We start from the raw sequence: 17,841 nt of genomic DNA on the forward strand, positions 1-17,841 counted from the left end.
CATAAATCAAACCTCCCTGTGTCAGCCCTGTGTCAGAATCTGTTGAGTCCTCGAGTCCTAGGCAAGTTGGAACAGCGAGGAGATCTGGCAGAGTGTTTGATCCCCCTCTCTCGCTCCTCATTTTGACGAAACAATGCTAGGGTGAGGTTGGCCCCGGGAGTTATTTCTCTGACTCATTTTTCCTTTGCTCTTTTCACACACTCTGAATGTGACCGCCTCACTGAGAGAGCACCTTGTGACCCTGAGAGGAGGCGCTCGAGTCAGGAAAAGTCCTACCCAAGCACACACAGGCTGCAGGCACACCTGGGAGAGAGTGCGTCTCTACCCTCCAGACCACCTGAATAAAGTGAAAATTGAAGCAAAGGAAGTCACATGAATTTCTTGGCTTCGCGTGTTTACACTACACTGTAGTCTAGGAACTGTGCAATATGTCTGATGGCTAAAACAAACAACATGCAAACTTAATTAAAAATACTTTATTGCTAAAGAATGCTAATCATCATCTGAGTCGTTAGCTAGTCATGTCATAATCTTTTGGCGGCTGGAACGTCCTGCCTCCATGTTGATGGTTGCTTGACTAATAGAGGTGGAGGTTGCTGAAGGTTGGGATGGCCGAGGCAATTTCTTAAAATAAGACAACAACGAAGTTTACTGCATCAATGGACTCTTCCTTTCACTTGAATATTTAGAGGCCATTGGAGGGCTATTCACTGGCCTGATTTCGATATTGCTGTGTCTCAAGGAACAGGGAGACTGGAAAAGAGGGAGAGAGACGGTGAACTGCGATTGGTGGAGCAGTCAGAAAACGCAACATTTCTAGATAAGTTTGTTCTCTTATATGGGTATAGTTCATGGTTCTCCAAAACAATGACAATAGTAAAATCACATATCACTGAACTCATATCAATAAAATGATAAAATATATATTTTAATAATATTAGATAAACAAAGAAAAATGATAAAAATAAAATAATTTTAGAAGTTTGAAATATTGCAAGAGTTACTAAAATGTGTTACAAAGATGCAATGTGAATATATTGTTAGGGAAATGGCCTGGACAGAGTTTCTCAAGGCAGGGTTGCCACAAACCTTCAATTTGTAGAAAATTTAATATCTATGAAACACAAGAAAACAAGGTAAGAGGTGGCATCTGGAGGCTGGAGATCCTTAGTTCAAATCTGACCTCAGATACTTGATAGCTGTGTGACCCTGGGTAAGTCACTTAACCCCCACTGCCCAACCCTCACCTCTCTTCTGCCTTAGACCAAATACCCAGTACTAATTCTAAAACAAAAGGGTTCAAAACAAAACAAAACAAAAAACAAAGTATGCCTGCACTCCTGAGACTGGGAAATGAGGACATGAATTTCCAAACAATAAGTGGTCATGAAAGAAAAAAGCTCTAGGGAAACACAAGGGTACCATCCTAAAACATTGTAGTATAGTGGGCAGAGCATAGTTAGGGGACCCATTTCTCCTGCTCGATGACTGTGTGATATTGGACAAGTCACTTAATTTTTTTGTGCTTCATTTCCTTCATGAAGAGGTTGGATTAGATTGTCTTGAAGAAGGGCTTTTAATCTAGGACATGGGATTTTTTGTTTTTATATTTTGATAACTGTTTTTCAATAAAATTGATTTTTTGGTATTTTATCTTATATATTTAAGAACATTATTCTAAGAAGAGGTCCATTAGAGTTTCAAAAGTGTCTTTGACTCACAAAAATAATCAACCTTCTCTAATCTAGCTCTGGAGTCCTTTGGTCTTATATCCAAGGTCCATATGCCATGGTAATAATACTCAATATTTCCATAACCTTTAGGGTTACAATGAGCTTTGTATTTCATCCTCACAACAATCCTGTGAGGTAGCTGGAAAAATATTATTAGCTTGATTTTATAGATGTCAGTTAATCAATGAACATCAATCAATAAACACTTATTAAAGAGCTATAATGCCAAGCACTATGCTAATGGAGACAGAAGAGTTCAGTAGCTTAGTCAAATTCACACCACTAGTAAGTGGATGGTCCAAGACTGATTCCTAATGCCAAGTCCAGGACTGTTCACACTCCAGAATGCTGCCTCTTGTGCTGGCTTCTATTTTTCCAGCTCAGGATCTAGAGCTAGATCTTTGTTAACATTTTTTCAACAACTTTGGTCCCTGTGGAAAGAGATTATAGACCATATTCTTGGTTCAGAAAAGCAGAGTCAGAAGCCATCAACATTTCAGCCAAGAGGAAAATAATTTTTCCTCCAAAGGGAGATGGACAGACTTGGGTGGTTTAGTGGGAAAAGCATTGGAGATGGGGTCAAAAGACCTAGATTCAATTCTAAACTCTGAAACTAATTGTGTGATCTTAGGGAAGTCAGAGAACCTCTTTGGGACTCAGTTTGTCATCTGTTAAATTTGGGGATACATCTATTACCTTGTCAACCTCCCAGTTCTATGAAAATGTAAACTATGATGATTAAGCATATGACCTTAAATGAACAAACATTACAGACACTCACATGTGCACATGCACAGGGTACATCTTCAGACAAGCAGGGAGAGATGGGCAAATGTTCATACCTGAACACAAGCTCTGTATCACTATCTCTGATTGTGACTAGGAGAGCAGGAATGTCACAGGTCAGGGTTGGGAGTGGAAAAGCTTGCTCAAGAGCGCCCTATGCTCCGAGTCTTTTTAATCGGTGCTATGTATGATTTCTGTCATTTTCTCAAGCTTTGGCCCATCCAATGGGAAGACAAACTATGAAGGCAAGCAAAGACAAGACATTCTTTGAAACACAAACACAAGATACAATGAAAGAAAGACTAACAAATTAGAATTGTTTATTGTAGCAGGTACACGGATGTCTCCCTGAACTCGAGGAATTTAAAATGAGTAGGAGATGTAATCAATTTCTCTTTCGTTCCTACTTTTGGCAGCAAATACCTCTTGCAATGAGTGATTATGTGTAATCCGAGCATTTGTACTAGAGGGAGGGAAAAGGAGAGTCATGTGCAAAATGTATGTGTCCAAAGGAGACCTATTAAAGGATATATATTTTTAACTCTTACCTTCTGTCTTAGAATTGATATTAAGTACTGGTTCCAAGACAGAAGAAAAGGAAGGACTAGACAATTGGGACTAAGTGACTTGTCCAGGGTCACATAGATATAGGAAGTATCTGAGGTTACACTTGAACCCAGGACCTACCATCTCCAGGCCTAACTCTCTATCCACTGAGCCATCTAGGATAATCTTTACAGCATCTGGAGACAGGAATAGGATGCTACAAGTCTTCAAAGCTATAGACAGAAATGATAATGTGGCAATTCCTCTGATAGGGTGCCATGATAGTTTTCCTTGTTTTTAATATAAGAAAATTCAAATCTCTGAAATGTATTAAAGGTGCTCCTTCCCTTCTAGGAGTTCACAGATGGTGACTGGTAGAGAGTAAGATGTTACCAGCTTTTTCTGCTTCCAGACTTATATTTTGGAATCGTTGAGGGCTATAATTAATTGGCTGAAGGGAATGAGAGTAGAATGTAATATCTCCTATAGGCTCACTCCTCCAGCTTGTGCTGTCATGGACAAGATGGGGCCTCAGGTAACTTTCAGGCTCTAGGATTAACCCCATAAGTGGCTATCCTCTTAACAGTAGCTCAAAGGTCCCAGTATTTCCCTATAGCAGTCAGAAGACTCAATTCTTTATTATTATTATTATTATAAAGATATTTTATTTTACCAATTATGTGATAAATTTCCACGTATGTTTTCCAAAGTTATATGATCTAAATTATCTCCTTCCCTTCCTTTCCCCCTCCCAGAGATGGTAAGCAATTCAATCTGAATTATATATGTATTATCATGCAAAACACATTTTCATACTGTTCATTTTTGTAAAAGAATGATCATATAAAACCAAAACCCCAAGACAAAAATCCAAATAAACAAGTGACAAATCGCACTCTTTGACCTGCATTCCAACTCCAACCGTTCTTTCTCTGGAGACAGATAGCATTCATTGAGAAGACTCCACTCTATAGCAAAAGCATTTACTCAAATGTCACAACAAGAAAAGTAGTTACAAAGAATTCTTCCCTAGACCTGGAGCACACTATCCCACAGATGCATGCGGATTCCATGGGGGTAAGAATGGGGATGAACTCAAAGGACCAACTTAAAAGCCCTCAGGAACTGTAGTCTTCTCTCTCTCTCTAGAGGGCTCCCCTGAGGTTTGTCCTGAAGTGTGGTATTGGTCATGAACAAGTTGTTCTGTCACTGTTTGATGGAGAGCTCAACTGAGTTTGCTCTTTGTGAAGTCAGTGGTGGCTGGGCTGGGTCAAGAGAACTCAATCTTCACCAGTTTGGCCACAGGTTGTAGGCCAGGCAAGTCCCTCTGCTGATGGGCAGTTACTGCCAGCTAGGTAGTGTGTTTCTTATTGGAAACCATCCATTCATCAGGAAAGGATATGGTGATGGGCATGACTGTCTTCGGAAATCCAACAAGTGGAAGGGTCCCCAACAACCCAGGACTGGAGAAGCCATGCCTAATTGAGTCTTGGGGGCAGCTTTGTCTCCTTTTAGGTCAAAAGAGGGAAAGAAGAGGAAGCTGGGTCTACTCCATGTTGTGAGCATGGGGAAAGAAGCTGCATCTGAGAAACTAATAAATCAATCAATCCTGTCACAAAAGTGCTTATGGCTTTTACCCCCTTTGGGATTCTACATGAGAAATGCTAGCTAGCTCATAGATCATATTGCTCCACAGGGCAGTGGGAATTAGCTTCCAATCTCTAAAGATCCTAACAAGAAGATAAAAGCCTAACTTACTATTTGGTTGGTTGTTGTTTGGTTGTTCAGATGTGTCCAACTCTTCTTGACTCCAAGGACCCTAGTTATCCTTGGGCTTTTCTTGGCAGGGATACAGGATTTGCCATTTCCTTCTCCAGTGGATCCTTTTCTCAGGCAATCAGAGGTTAGTGACTTGCCCTGGGTCACACAGCTATGAGATGTCTGAGGCTGTATTTGAACTCAGGTCTTCCTGACTCCAAGTCCAATGCTCTATCCACTCAACACTCTCTCCACTAGCGGTGCTCTAGGTATATAGAGGTTAAATGATTTGCCCAAGGTCTTCTTTACTAAGTATATATATATATACATTTTAGAGTGAGCAATACTGATGTATTTATATTTCTCAGAGTGAGGAAGGATAGCATTGTCATTTAAGAACCAAAATTATGTCCTTATATATATATATATATATATATATATATATATATATATATATATAAAGAGCAGCTAGGTGGCACAATGGATAGAGCTCTGGGCCAGGAATCAAGAAGACCTGAGTTTCAAAATCTGCCTCAGATAATTACTAGCTGTGTGTCCCCGAGCAAATCACTTCATCTCTGTTGGTCTCATTGGAAAATGTAAATTTCCTCATCAGTAAAATGGTAATCATAATAGTACCTATCCTACAGAGTTGTTATGAAGTTGAAATCAGATAATAATTATTAAATGCTTACCATGGTGCCCAGCACAGAGCAGGCACTATATAAATGTTAGTTTTTATTATCTAATAATAATTATTATTAACTGGGTGACCATGGGCAAGCCCTTTAACCGCTTCTTGCCTCAGTTTCCTCATTTGTAAAATGGAGATGATAATAATAGTACCTATCTCCCAGGATTATTGTGAAAATCAAATGAGATCATTGTAAAGCCCTTAGCACAGTGCCTGGCACCCAGTAGGAACTACATCAAGGTGAGCTATTGTTATAATAATGAGAGGAGAACTAGAGGAAGTATTCCAGCAGGTAAACTTTTCTGATGTTACCACACCATTCCCGGGGCTTTTTCCTATTGAAAATTTTAACTTTCCTAAGGGAAACCCAGGTAATGAAATGGCCATCTACTTGGGTATTTTAGGACCTATGCTAGTCCCCAGTAATTGCCAGCTGACCTTTTCATATACACATTAAACATACACACACATACACATAAATATATATATACATTCACATATGTACTTCCAAGTGTATGTGCATATACCCTTCATATATGCACATTATGTAACTGACCAAAATTCGTGGAGTGAACATTAACTTGTTTGTTAGATACATATAATGAGTTTAAAAACTGACTGACTCAAGAGGGTTAGGAATTTAAGTTGAACTCAGACTCTAAACCAAATTTGGCACCTTGGTTCTTTGTTTTTCATGTGGACCCTTCTGAATTCTGATCACTTTATAGAGGAGTGTTTCTCAGGGTCTAATCAATCAATATTTCTTAGCATCTACTATGTGCCAAGGATTGCATGAAGTTCTAGGAATGCAAAGACAAAAAATGGAATAATCCCTCCTCCAAAGGACCATCTCGCCAAGGTTCATATTTCTATAAGGATGGAGCCAAAATCAGCTATGGGGGTTAGACATGTGCCTCCTCTTCCCTTCCTTTCTTTTCCTCTTCCTTTTTCTATTGGCCAATTATAATATTCAAAGATTTCACATTATAGAATTGGGATTGGAGGTCATAGATAACACCTTGCTTTTCCACCAATCACTGTACTAGAATTCCTGGGAATCAAAGAAAACACCATTGACAGTCATCTGGGATAAGACCTCTCCTGTGCAAAAGGGGAACTTGTTCTCCACTACCATCTGTTGATGCAATCCACCCTTGGCTATTTTTAGTGTATTCACATTTGAAGCCCAATAATGTCTCTTTTCCCCCTGGATGTGCATATTTTATGCATGGAATCTCTCCTCTTCCATTTCCTAGTCTGGACCCTGACTTATCACAAAAAGCACTCCTTTATTTCTTTGACTGTCAAATGTAGTCTTTGAGAAACACTCCTCTATAAAGTGATCAGAGTTCAGAAGGGTCCACATGACAAAACAAAGGTGCCAAAATTTGTTTAGGGCCTGAGTGACCACATTTGGGATTTTCTTGGCCAAGAGACTGGAGTTGTTTGCTATTTTCTTCTCCAGATCATTTTACAGATGAAGAAACAGAGGCAAAGTTAAATGAGTTTCCTAGAGTCACACTGTGTCTGAGATTGCATTTGAACTCAGGTTTTCCTGCCTCCAGGCCTGTGCCATCTAGAGACTGGACACCATATTTCAAGAAACAAAAATGAAAACTACCTTGCTCTTTTAGAACCAAAGGCCAAAGTAAAGTAGAGATAACCCATTGATCACCTCTTGAATAGAACCTCAAAAAAAAAAAAAAAACAGTCCCAAGAGTATCATAGACAAAACCCATAATTCCCACATCAAAGAAAAATGGAGAGAGGAAAGGAATTGGAACTCACATTTTTTAAAAAGAATGTGAAAATTTGTTTTTATATATAATTGATGAAAATATTATTTTGAAGATAATAATGTAAAGGCAAACAACTCAGAAGGCTTAAGAATTTTGATCTAAGCACTCACCAACCATGTCTTCAGAGAATCTATGATGAAGCATGTTACCTACCCACTGAAAGAGAAGTGATAGATACAAGTTAAAGTCACATAAATTTCTAGACAGGGTTACTATGTGGAATTTGTTGTGCTCAACTTTGCTTATTTTTTTCAAGAGTTCTATGCCCTGGGGGGCAGCTGGGTAGCTCAGTGGATTGAGAGCCAGGCCTAGAGATAGGAGGTCCTGGGTTCAAATGTGGCCTCAGACACTTCCAAGCTGTGTGACCAAGTGGCAAGTCACTTGACCCCCATTGCCTAGCCATTACCACTCTTCTGCCTTGGAACCAATACACAGCATTGACTCCAAGAAGGAAGGTAAGGGTTTAAAAAAAAAAGGAGTTCTATGCCCCCACCTTTCTTTCATATGGATAATGAGGGGGCCATAGCAATAAAATAAGTGATAATCATTATTATTACATTAAAATGACACTAAAAAAAGAGATGGTCATTTCAAACATTTTTTTTAAAATACACAGAAAAAAACAGGATGTGTCAACAGAAGTTTGGATAAGCAGGACAGTTTTGAAAGGAGCATGTAAAATTCTACACATCTGTGTGTATATCTACATGTATGTATAAATATATTTAAACATATATGTTGTGTGAAAACATATTTCAATGTATTTGTTGTTTGTTTAAATATTTATATATGCACATATACATATGTATTATCTATGCATACATATATTTGAAGTGGTATGACAGAAATATCCATAATTGTATATAGAATCTTTTTTAAAATTTCATTTTGTGGTTGGAAACGTTCCCTTTTTAATATTTAAATTCCAAATAATTTTTAATGAAGTTGCTATGATCATCTGAATGACAGAGAATGAGAGGTGAATGGGAGAGATGTTTCAAGAGATTGAAGTGACAAGATTTTTCAATCAATTGGCTATAGGAGTGATGAACGGTGAAGAGTCAAGCCTTATTTAAAGTTTGCATATGGTGGTGCCCTTAACACAGATAGTAAGTTTGGGGGAGGTGTGGATTTAAGAGGGATGAGAATGAGTTCTTTTGATTAGCATGTTGACTTTAAGATGCCTCTGGAACATCCAATTCTAAATGTGCAATAGACAGATGGTGATTCAGGGCTGGAGTTTGGGAAGAGATAATAGATCTAGATATAGAGTTCTGCAAATCTTTGGCATACAGAGGACTGCTTACACTCTAAGCTCAGTTTCTTGATCTGTAATTTGAGGAAGCTAAATAGGATGTTCTCAGGTTGTTCCAGACTCTAACATTTTAAAACTCTTTGAACACACCACAGGGATTATCAGAACAAATAATTTTGCACTTTCAACCCTGAGGAATATCCTATTTCAGTAAGAACAAGTTCTACACAAGCCAAAAATTTAGGTAGCTTGAATGATAAATGTACCTGATCTCTCCCAAAAAATTCCCTTTGCCTACTTCTCAGCAGTACTAAGAAGAGAATATCCTTGGTTGTCCCTCTCCCACCTTGAGGAACTATCCTAAATGGCATAGATTTCTCCCTGATCCTAAGGATAACCTTGAGAGATCTCCTGTATGTGGATGGTTTATAGAATGTTAGAAATGGAGGAAAACATCTTGTCTAATTCCCTTCCCATTTTATAAAGGCAAAAGACTTTATACCAACTTTGCTTCCCATGAATAGAATAATATTTTTAGAACAGAAAGGGACTTTATTAATTTAACTCTTGTTCTGTTGATGAAGACACTAACGTCTAAATCAGTCAATTAACCTTCATAAGGTTGCCCAAAAAAGTATGTGATAAAACTGGAATTTGAACCCAGATCCTCTTGAATCTAACACTATTTTCTATGCCATCCAGAATAGGGAGGACGCTGTTTCAAAGTCAGACTAGACTTCTGAGACCATAAATGGGGAATGTAATAAATGGGGGAAAATGTAAATTAAAAAGTCCTCCTCTTGTATTTCTTTACAAATTTTTTAATAAAAAAACCCTTAACTTCCATCTTAAAATCAATACTCTGCATTGGTTCCAAGGCAGAGGAACAGCAAGGGCTTGGCAATGGGGACTAAGTGACTTGCCCAGGATCACACAGGTAGGAAGTATCGGAGGCCAAATTTGAATTCAGGACCTCTGAGGTACTGAGTCTGGCTCTCAAACCACTGAACCCCTCACAAAGTACTTCAATTAATTCTCAATTGATATTATAGAAAAAATTTCTCAGGGTTTACCGTCCCTGAAAATGAATTAGCATCTCCCATTGTATAAATGCAGCAAATCAGTGGAATTTATTTTCTTTCCTGGAATCAAGCAATTGGCCTCTGAAGCCAGCTTGAATGGCTCTTTCCCAGAACCCTCCTTTATTTTTCAGGGACATGGGAGATCTTTGGGGAAGATAGTGAAAGCAGGAGATTTGGGGTGCTTTAACCAGGAGCAAGCCAGGACCTTTGGATTAGTTTGAATTAGTCTATTGCTGGTGGCAGGAAAACTTTGGCCTGAGGCCAGTTATTCACCTAGAAAATAGCAAAGTAATTGCAAAAGCACCTGTGAGCAGCAAGAATTTCCCCACCTGCATACACTTTGCTGAAATTTAAAAGAAATTAAAAACACAGACCTATTTGATGGCATTACATAGTCTTGTGATGAAATTTCCCTCAGGAGAGTTTTCATTATAATAATAATTGTTGTTGTTATTGCTTTTGTTCACTCTGTCTTTCCAAACTTTGTAAATTATGTACTCATCTGCCTTTAAAAAACAAAACAAAAAACCCTCACCTTCCATCTTGGAGTCAATACTGTCTGTGTATTAGTTCCAAGGCAAAAGAGTGGTAAAGTCTAGCTAGGCAATGAGGGCCAAGTGACTTGCCCAGGGTCACACAGCTGGAAAGTGTCTGAGGTCACATTTGAACCCAGGACCTCCCATCTCCAGGCCTGGCTCTCAGTCCACTGAGCTACCCAGCTGCCCCCTTCATCTGCCTTTTAAAGAAGAATTCTTCAGGACACTGCAAGAAAGGTCTTTTCCCCCTCCTAAAGGTGGAGAGTGTGGAGTGGCAGGGGGAGAGATGTAAAGAAAAAGCTGGAGGATCCCAATTTTCTGGTAAAAGCTCTTTACATAGAAAGAGGATTATATGAGCAGAGATCTAGACCTGGAAGGGTCTAGTCCAGCCCCTTCATTTTACAGCAGAGATAATTGAAGGATTAAGTGAATTGCCCAAGGTCACACAGTCAGGACTTAAGCCTTTCTTTCCCTTAAACCAAGCAATTGGTCTACCAAGTCAAAATATATGGGATTGTCATGGTTCCCTCCTTTCTTGTTCAGAGTCATGGGAGATCTTTGGGAAAGATAGTGTGAACAGGAGGCTAGGTACAAATCTTTCTGAATGAAGTAATTGGGTTAGAGGTGCCTAGTGTCTTAGGTCAAAACTACCTTTACGTCCTGGGGAAAAGTCCTTTTGGAAGAGGATAAGCAGGCACCCATAAGTAGGAGGTACTTGGTAGAGGGGACAGTCCCGTTGGCAAGGATCATGACTCACTGGGTGCTTCTCACCCAGATCAAATATCCAGAAGGAGCATATTTAGTTCAAGACCAGGGATCTGAGGTCATTGACTTTACAGGCTATGAAGGAACACTGAGGGTTCCAAGAGAGTGATGGGTGTTTGCATAGGAGGAAGCTCTGCAGAATCCTCCAGTCCAGTCATGCTTGTCTAGCTGTCATCACCATGGATCAGACCTCCCATCCCACAAGACCATGACCAAGAATGGTAGCTATGGTCGTCCCCCTTTTCCCAGCTACCATGTTCTCTGTGCCTGAAAGGCTCTCCATTCTGCTCTCTTCTCTCCTGCCCTCTCTAGCTTCCTTTAAGATCCAACCCAGATCTCCCTTCCACAGAAGGCTTCTTCTCAATGTTTTGTCCAGTCCTTCTGACCTAGTACCTTTCCTCTGAGATGACCTCCAGTTATATATGTTGTATGTACCGAGCTGTTTGCATGTGGTCTTCTCCACTAAAATGGGAGTTCCTTGAAGGCAAGGACTATTTTTGGTTTTCTTTGGGTACCCAGCACTTAGCGATATCTATCTCACAAGTATCCACTTCTTGATGTGACTGACAGAGCTGGGTCACTGTCTCCAGATGCTCCCTGTTAAAAGGTTATGTTACCTTTTACATATATAACATATAAAATGTTATATATAAATATATATATATATATATATATATATATATATATATATATATATAAGGAGAAAAGACCCTGTAGCCATCTCTTAGCATTAGCATAGAAATACGAGTAAATCTATCAAATTAGCTAATTATCACCCTGGAAGTCACAAAGAGACTCATTTCAAAGAAAGGAAATACAAACTAGATTGATTTAAATGTAGGTTGTGCTCACTCAGAATCAGCAAGTTCCCTGGTAGAGTCAGAGTAGTAAATGGGAAACCATTTGGAGCAAGAAGACCCAGGTTCTAATCCCAGCTGTGCCTCTTGCTATGTGTAAACTCAGGCAAATCATTCAACATCCCTGGACCCTAGTTTCCTCATCTCTAATATGAGGGCAGACCCCCAAGGTCCTTTCCAGATCTAAATCTATGGTCCTATGAGTATATAATGATGATGATGGTGGCAGCCCAAGTCCTGGGTAGTATTGATGTTGGATGGTGCTAACTGAAAAGAGTCCAGTGGGGATGATGGAGCTGCCATTGGGCAGGAGTATTAGGAAACCAGGGCAGGGGGAGCAAGCGAGAGCATCCAGAATAGAAGTTTGGACAAATTGGGAGGAAGTGAGATGTTGCCCAAAGGGAGGACAGGGTGTTCCAGATAGCCTCACTTTACCATTTTCTCTAGGGCCAACCAGGGCCACAACTTGAATGACATCTAGGAAAGAGACAACTTGGTAGATGGGGGAAAGCACCAAGCTGAAGCCATTGGTTCTAATCTGAACTCTTGTCACTGATTGGTTGGGACATCCTGGGTAAGCCATTTCTCCCCGAGTATCATTTTCCTCATCTATAAAATGAGGGGATTGGTCATCAGCAGATTCTGAGAGAAAGGAGCAACAGGATTAATTTCATGTGATAGAATCAGTCTATTCTGGGAGTTGGGAGATTTCTGGCACCTGTCTTTCACACTTACTACATTTACCAACGTTATGACTATGGGCAAGTCATGTAATTTCATTAAATCTCATTTTCCTTTTCTGAAAAATGGGGATAATAATAACACTTACCTCAGAGAGTTGTTGTAAAGATCAAATAATATAATGTTTATAAAGTGCTATATAAATGACAATAGCTAGAGATTCGTGGGCTATTAGCCAGAATGGTAGAGATAAAGTATCAAAGGGGTCTTTGATACTAACTGAATCCAAAGTCCTGTGGTCATCACTGGAGAAGATTTATTTGGATTAAGAATTCTGGGTAATTGAGAGAAAGATTCTATTCATACATGGAAGAGAAATTCAGGAGATATTAAACAAGGATGAATCAAATTTAAAGATTAGTTTAAAAGTTACATTTTGGTACATCTTAACTATCTCCCCCTTTAAATTTTTCTCTGTAAATTTCTTTTAAAAATATAATGTCTTTTAATGCTTGGCTACCTCCTCCCTCTTCTTTGAAAAACATGCTAATATCTGGCTGCTAGTTTCAGACCATAAAACTATGATCTCATAACCTCCACCTACTTGGTGGCAATGTGCCGTAATTGCAGTCAGCCTATCTAATAGTCTCTTGAGAGCTGAAATTGCACATTGAATCCTGGAAAGTGACAGTAACATTACAACAATCAATTCTGATAACATATTTACCTAATACTTTATGGTTTGCAAAGTGTTGTGCTCACAATAATCCTTTGAAGTAGATGACACTAGTTCCATTATTCCCATTTTACAGATGAGAAAAATCAGCAATAGGTGCAGACACATAGCTAGTGAGGGCTAAAGAAAGATTTTGGACCCAAGTCTCTTAATTTCAAGTCTGGTGATTTTTAAAATTTTCATTATTTCCTCTCTAAATATGAAAAATGAAGGGAATTTGCTGGGGGAAAATATTCCAGATTGGAATCCAGTCTGGAATTATTGAGAACCATTGAAAGGAGATCTGAGAAATGGCCTTCAATTTAGCTAATGCAAATTCCTATAACATTAAAACTCTATTTTTTTCATTGAGAATCACAAGAAGCAATTCCAGTGATAGCATGGAGTTTTGTACCTGGAACTAGGTAGACACATTTACGCTCCTGCCAGAGAATCACTGTCAACATAGATAAGAGCTAGACTGACCCTTTTCATGTTTTGTGTGAAGACATGTTCATTTGGAGACCACAATGTCAGTTTGGGGCAGCTAGGAAGCTCAGTGGTTAGAGTGCAAGGTCTAGAGTCAGGAAGACTCATCTCCATGAATTCAGGTCTGGTCTCAGGTATTTACTAGCTGTGTGATCCTAGGAAAGTCCTTTAATCTTTTGGGCCTCAGTTTCCTCATCTACAAAATAAGCTGGAGAAGGAAATGGCAAACCACTTAAGTATCTTTGCCAAGAAAACCCCACATGGGGTCATAAAGCATTGGACATGACTAAAACACAACTGAGTACAATGCTTGTCTACATGCTCACGGGGCCTGTCCTATGTTCCCAGGCTTGGTGTGTGAGGCTTAAAGAGTCCAATATAGAGCATATTTCTAGTCTCCAAATGATCTTCAAATCCAGAAGCATCTCCAGGACTGCAAGATAACCAAATGGAAGATAGAGATCTCTTGAACTCAGAAGCTTCCCTTGTGGCATTGATAGGTAAGGAAAATCTGAGGTGGGGCAATGGGCAGTAAATACTGAGATTGAGTGTTCTAAGCCAAAATATAAAGAGGGTTTTGTAAATTGGGAAGGCCAAGAAGTATGTGTGGTAGAGAGGAGAAGGAATGACAAAGAAGAGGAAGATCCCTGAGAATCCATTTCTCCTTCCCTCCCTAGTTTCTACACAAAAGAAAAGTCAATTTCTAACATATCTAATTCTGTAAACAAGTTAGATTCTGTAACAAAGCTGTGATCTGGTCATCCAAATCAAAAAGTTACTGTGTCTTCTAGAGAGACAATTATTTGGTTTTTTTCCATAAAGAATCACAGAGTTTCAGAATTTAAAGGAATCTCAGCCATATATTCTCAACCATACCTGAAAAATCACCACCACAGTATAATTGACAAGTGGCCATCCAAATGCTGATGGGCAAACACCAATGAAAGAGAGATCCCTCTACTACCTAAGGCAGCTCAAAAAACTTTGGAAATTGTTGTTAGAAAATTTTTCTTGATTTTAAGTCTAAATTTGCCTCTTTTTGCAATTTCTATACATTGCTTCCTTATCTTCCAAATAAGAAGTCTAGACTGTCTTCTACATGACAACCACTCAAATACTTAAATGCAGCTATCATGTCCCTTCTGAGACATCTCTTCTCTAGCCTAAATCACCTGGTTACTCCAACAAATATCATAGTTGGAGATTCAAGGCCCTCCACCATATTTGGTGTCCTCCTATAGATGCTTGCCAATCTGTTACTAGCTTCCCTAAAATATGGTATCTAGAACTGAATGGAACATTCTAGATATACACTAACTAGAACATAGTACAATGGAACCCTCAGGTTATAGTTTACCCACATGATGGTTGAGCCCATCTTTTCCGTTAGAAGAGCATCAAAGTTTTTATCAAATAACATGCTAAAATTTTGGCAAATTATATTTACAACATCCCTTCAGTCTACCTATTTAGTAATTCTATCAAAAAAGTAAAAAGAAATAAAATGAATCTGGAATGACCTGGTGTTCTTGGTAAAGTCATGCTGGCTCTTCATGATCATCTTTTCCATTTCTAAATAAAATCTTTTTAAAAATACATTCAAGAATTTTGCCAGGAATTAAAGTCAACCTCATTGGCCTATAGTCTGTAAATTTTTTCTCCTTTCTCTTTTGAAAAATCAGGCCAATGTTTGTTATTCCCATAACTTGACCTCCATGGCCTTTCAAACGTTACTTAGCAATCACAACCACTAATTCTTTCAGTATCCAAGGATGAAGTTCACCTGAACCAGTTTACCTGAATTAATTGAAGGCTACTTACCTGGTGCTCTTTCTATACCCTTCTTTATATTGGGCGTGAATTTCCTTTTAGCTATTTTTGTTCTGTCCTTTCCTGTTCAAAAGTCATTCTTCTTGATACAGAAAATAGAAGCGAAATGAGAATTGAGAAACTCTGTCCTCTCTTTTTGATGGTTATCATCATCTCACCTGGCCTAAGCAGTGGTCCTACACCAACTTTGATACTCCTCTTTCCTCTAGTACAGCTTTAAAAGCCCCTTTTGTGGTCCTTAGCTTTTCCCACCACTCTTAGCTCATTCTGACTTACCCTGCCACACTCTTTTGACATTGATATAATGCCATACTTTTTTACTCATCCTTTGTTACCTGCCTTGATTCCACTTTCTGTATGAATCTTTTTACAATTGGAATTGATTGGTGAGTTCACCATGCATCCACTTTGGTCTCTTAAGACAATTCCTGTTTTCCTCTTATGCAGAATGTTTTGTCTTCAGAATTTCAATCCTGAATTGCTCTTGGGTTGACATCCCCTGTGGAATCTGTGATATTCTACCTTTCCTTCTCTGAAACAACTGAAATCTATTCTCCCCAAATGAAGGGTACATACCAAACTATACTAAGGTTTCCTCTGCTCTGTTACAATCTTGGGGGCCAGGCCATAAGGAGTCATCATTCCCCTCATACCTTCAGCCTTACTTGCTTGGCTTCTCCATTCTATACCCCGATTCTTAGCACGATGTTCAGATAGGGGCACCCCACTTGCCACCTCCCTTCCCCTGGCCCAGAAAGAGCTGTCTGGGCCTGTCACTTGTTTTCCTATCATTTCCCAGATCCCTGCCAGCCTAGTGGTTGCTTGGGGGTGGCCTCTGGGCTTGCTTTGCCATGGGAAACAGTAGCACCATTGGCTGTGGCCATAAAAATTAATTGTGTTGGCAGGTGATAAGTTTGGCTGCTTGATTGAGTTAAAGTGATGTTCAACAATCTCCATGAGTGCCTCTAGGCTCTGGCATCCAGGTGCACAACAGAACCACCTTAGCACCTTTGCTTATGGAAGCTTCCATCCTTTAAGAAGGTGAATTAAGGTAACCCTAGCAGGGGCTCAAATTCCTTTTGGTGGAGAGTCAATTAGATTAAGAAGAGTTTACTTGCCCTGTGTGGAAAGGAAACAAGACTGATAGTTGGTGGGGGAAGGGGCAACTGGGAGTGGCAGTTGGATCTTGTGACTAGCACTTCCTTCCTGCCAGGAGTGGCAGTTGGGTCTTGTGACTTGAACTTCCTTCTTGCCAGGTCCATATCCCCATACAAACCTCCCTTTATCCCCTGTTTTTCTTATCCTTCCCATTTCCTTTCCCAATAAATATAACATCTGAACTTCATCAATAGGATCCAATTCAAGAGGGGTAGTTATTCATTTGAGTTGGAAGAAATTTCTTGACACTATTTCCCAGAAAGAACTAACATCTACCTGTGTGTCTCGGGATAAGGCTTAGACCTGTGATTTCATTAATATAAGGAACTCCCAGTTGAGGAAATTGTCTCTATCAATAAAAGCGGGCATCTCCTCTGCAACTGAAAGGCTGAGAGATTTATTGAGTTGGGAAGAATTAAGTGACTTGCCCAGAGTCACATCATTGGACTGTGCCAGAGGCAAGATTTGAACCTAGATCTTCCAGGCTTCAAGACCTTCTCTCTATTTGGTATGTCATGCTGCCTCTATTAACTAGGAATTATACAGCTGATCTATGAGACAGAGACAGAGAGACGGAGTCAGAGAGACAGAAAGAGTTCAAGCATCCCCAACTCTTCATGACTCTATGACCCATGACTTCATGACCCAGAACGTGATGAGCTCCGATTATTGAATAAATGTGAGCTATGATTATATGAAAAGAGCTCTAATTGCCATAACCTCCCATGAGGAATAGATCACTTCCAATCACTTAGGCAGCCAGATTGTATCCTAGCTACGTACACTCCATGGATACGGAATGGGAAGTCCTGAATTCAAATCCAGCCTCAGAAATGTTCAAGCTATAGAAAAGAGTCTGAACAAGTCCCTTAACCTTTCTGAGATTCATTTTCCTCATCTGTTGGAGGAAGATATACTAGTATAATAAATAATAGTAAGTAAATGGGGACAATAGTAGCCCTACCTTCTGGGGTTAATGGGAAGATAAAATGTGATAATATTTGTAAAATGCATTGTAAACCTTAAAGCCCTATGTACACTCTAGGTAGTATTGGTATTTATGTTTTAAAAGGAGAAGGAGAACTCAGGGAAGCTTCAGAGAAAATGCAGATTTTGGTCCAAGATAAGTAGGGTGATAATAGGTAGAATGGGGAGGA

General features: G+C 39.4%; 1 long non-coding RNA gene across 3 annotated transcripts; it reads right to left on the reverse strand.

Moving 5' to 3' along the window:
* Positions 1-416: 416 nt before the first annotated feature.
* Positions 417-16,757, reverse strand: LOC103095321 (uncharacterized). 3 transcript variants are annotated; one of them, XR_008911360.1, is made up of 5 exons: positions 12,247-16,757; positions 11,390-11,551; positions 7,427-7,472; positions 2,576-2,756; positions 417-753 (listed from the first exon to the last, which is right to left on the reverse strand). It is a non-coding gene; the product is annotated as an uncharacterized LOC103095321 (long non-coding RNA). The 3 variants fall into 3 exon arrangements; XR_008911361.1 differs by lacking the exon at positions 11,390-11,551 and having other exon boundaries at positions 423-753; positions 15,518-15,608; positions 16,180-16,750; XR_008911359.1 differs by lacking the exon at positions 11,390-11,551 and having other exon boundaries at positions 444-753; positions 15,518-16,745.
* Between the last annotated feature and the right edge of the window lie 1,084 nt (positions 16,758-17,841).

The sequence above is a fragment of the Monodelphis domestica genome, chromosome 4 (assembly GCF_027887165.1).
Source record: "Monodelphis domestica isolate mMonDom1 chromosome 4, mMonDom1.pri, whole genome shotgun sequence".
Classification (NCBI taxonomy): domain Eukaryota; kingdom Metazoa; phylum Chordata; class Mammalia; order Didelphimorphia; family Didelphidae; genus Monodelphis; species Monodelphis domestica.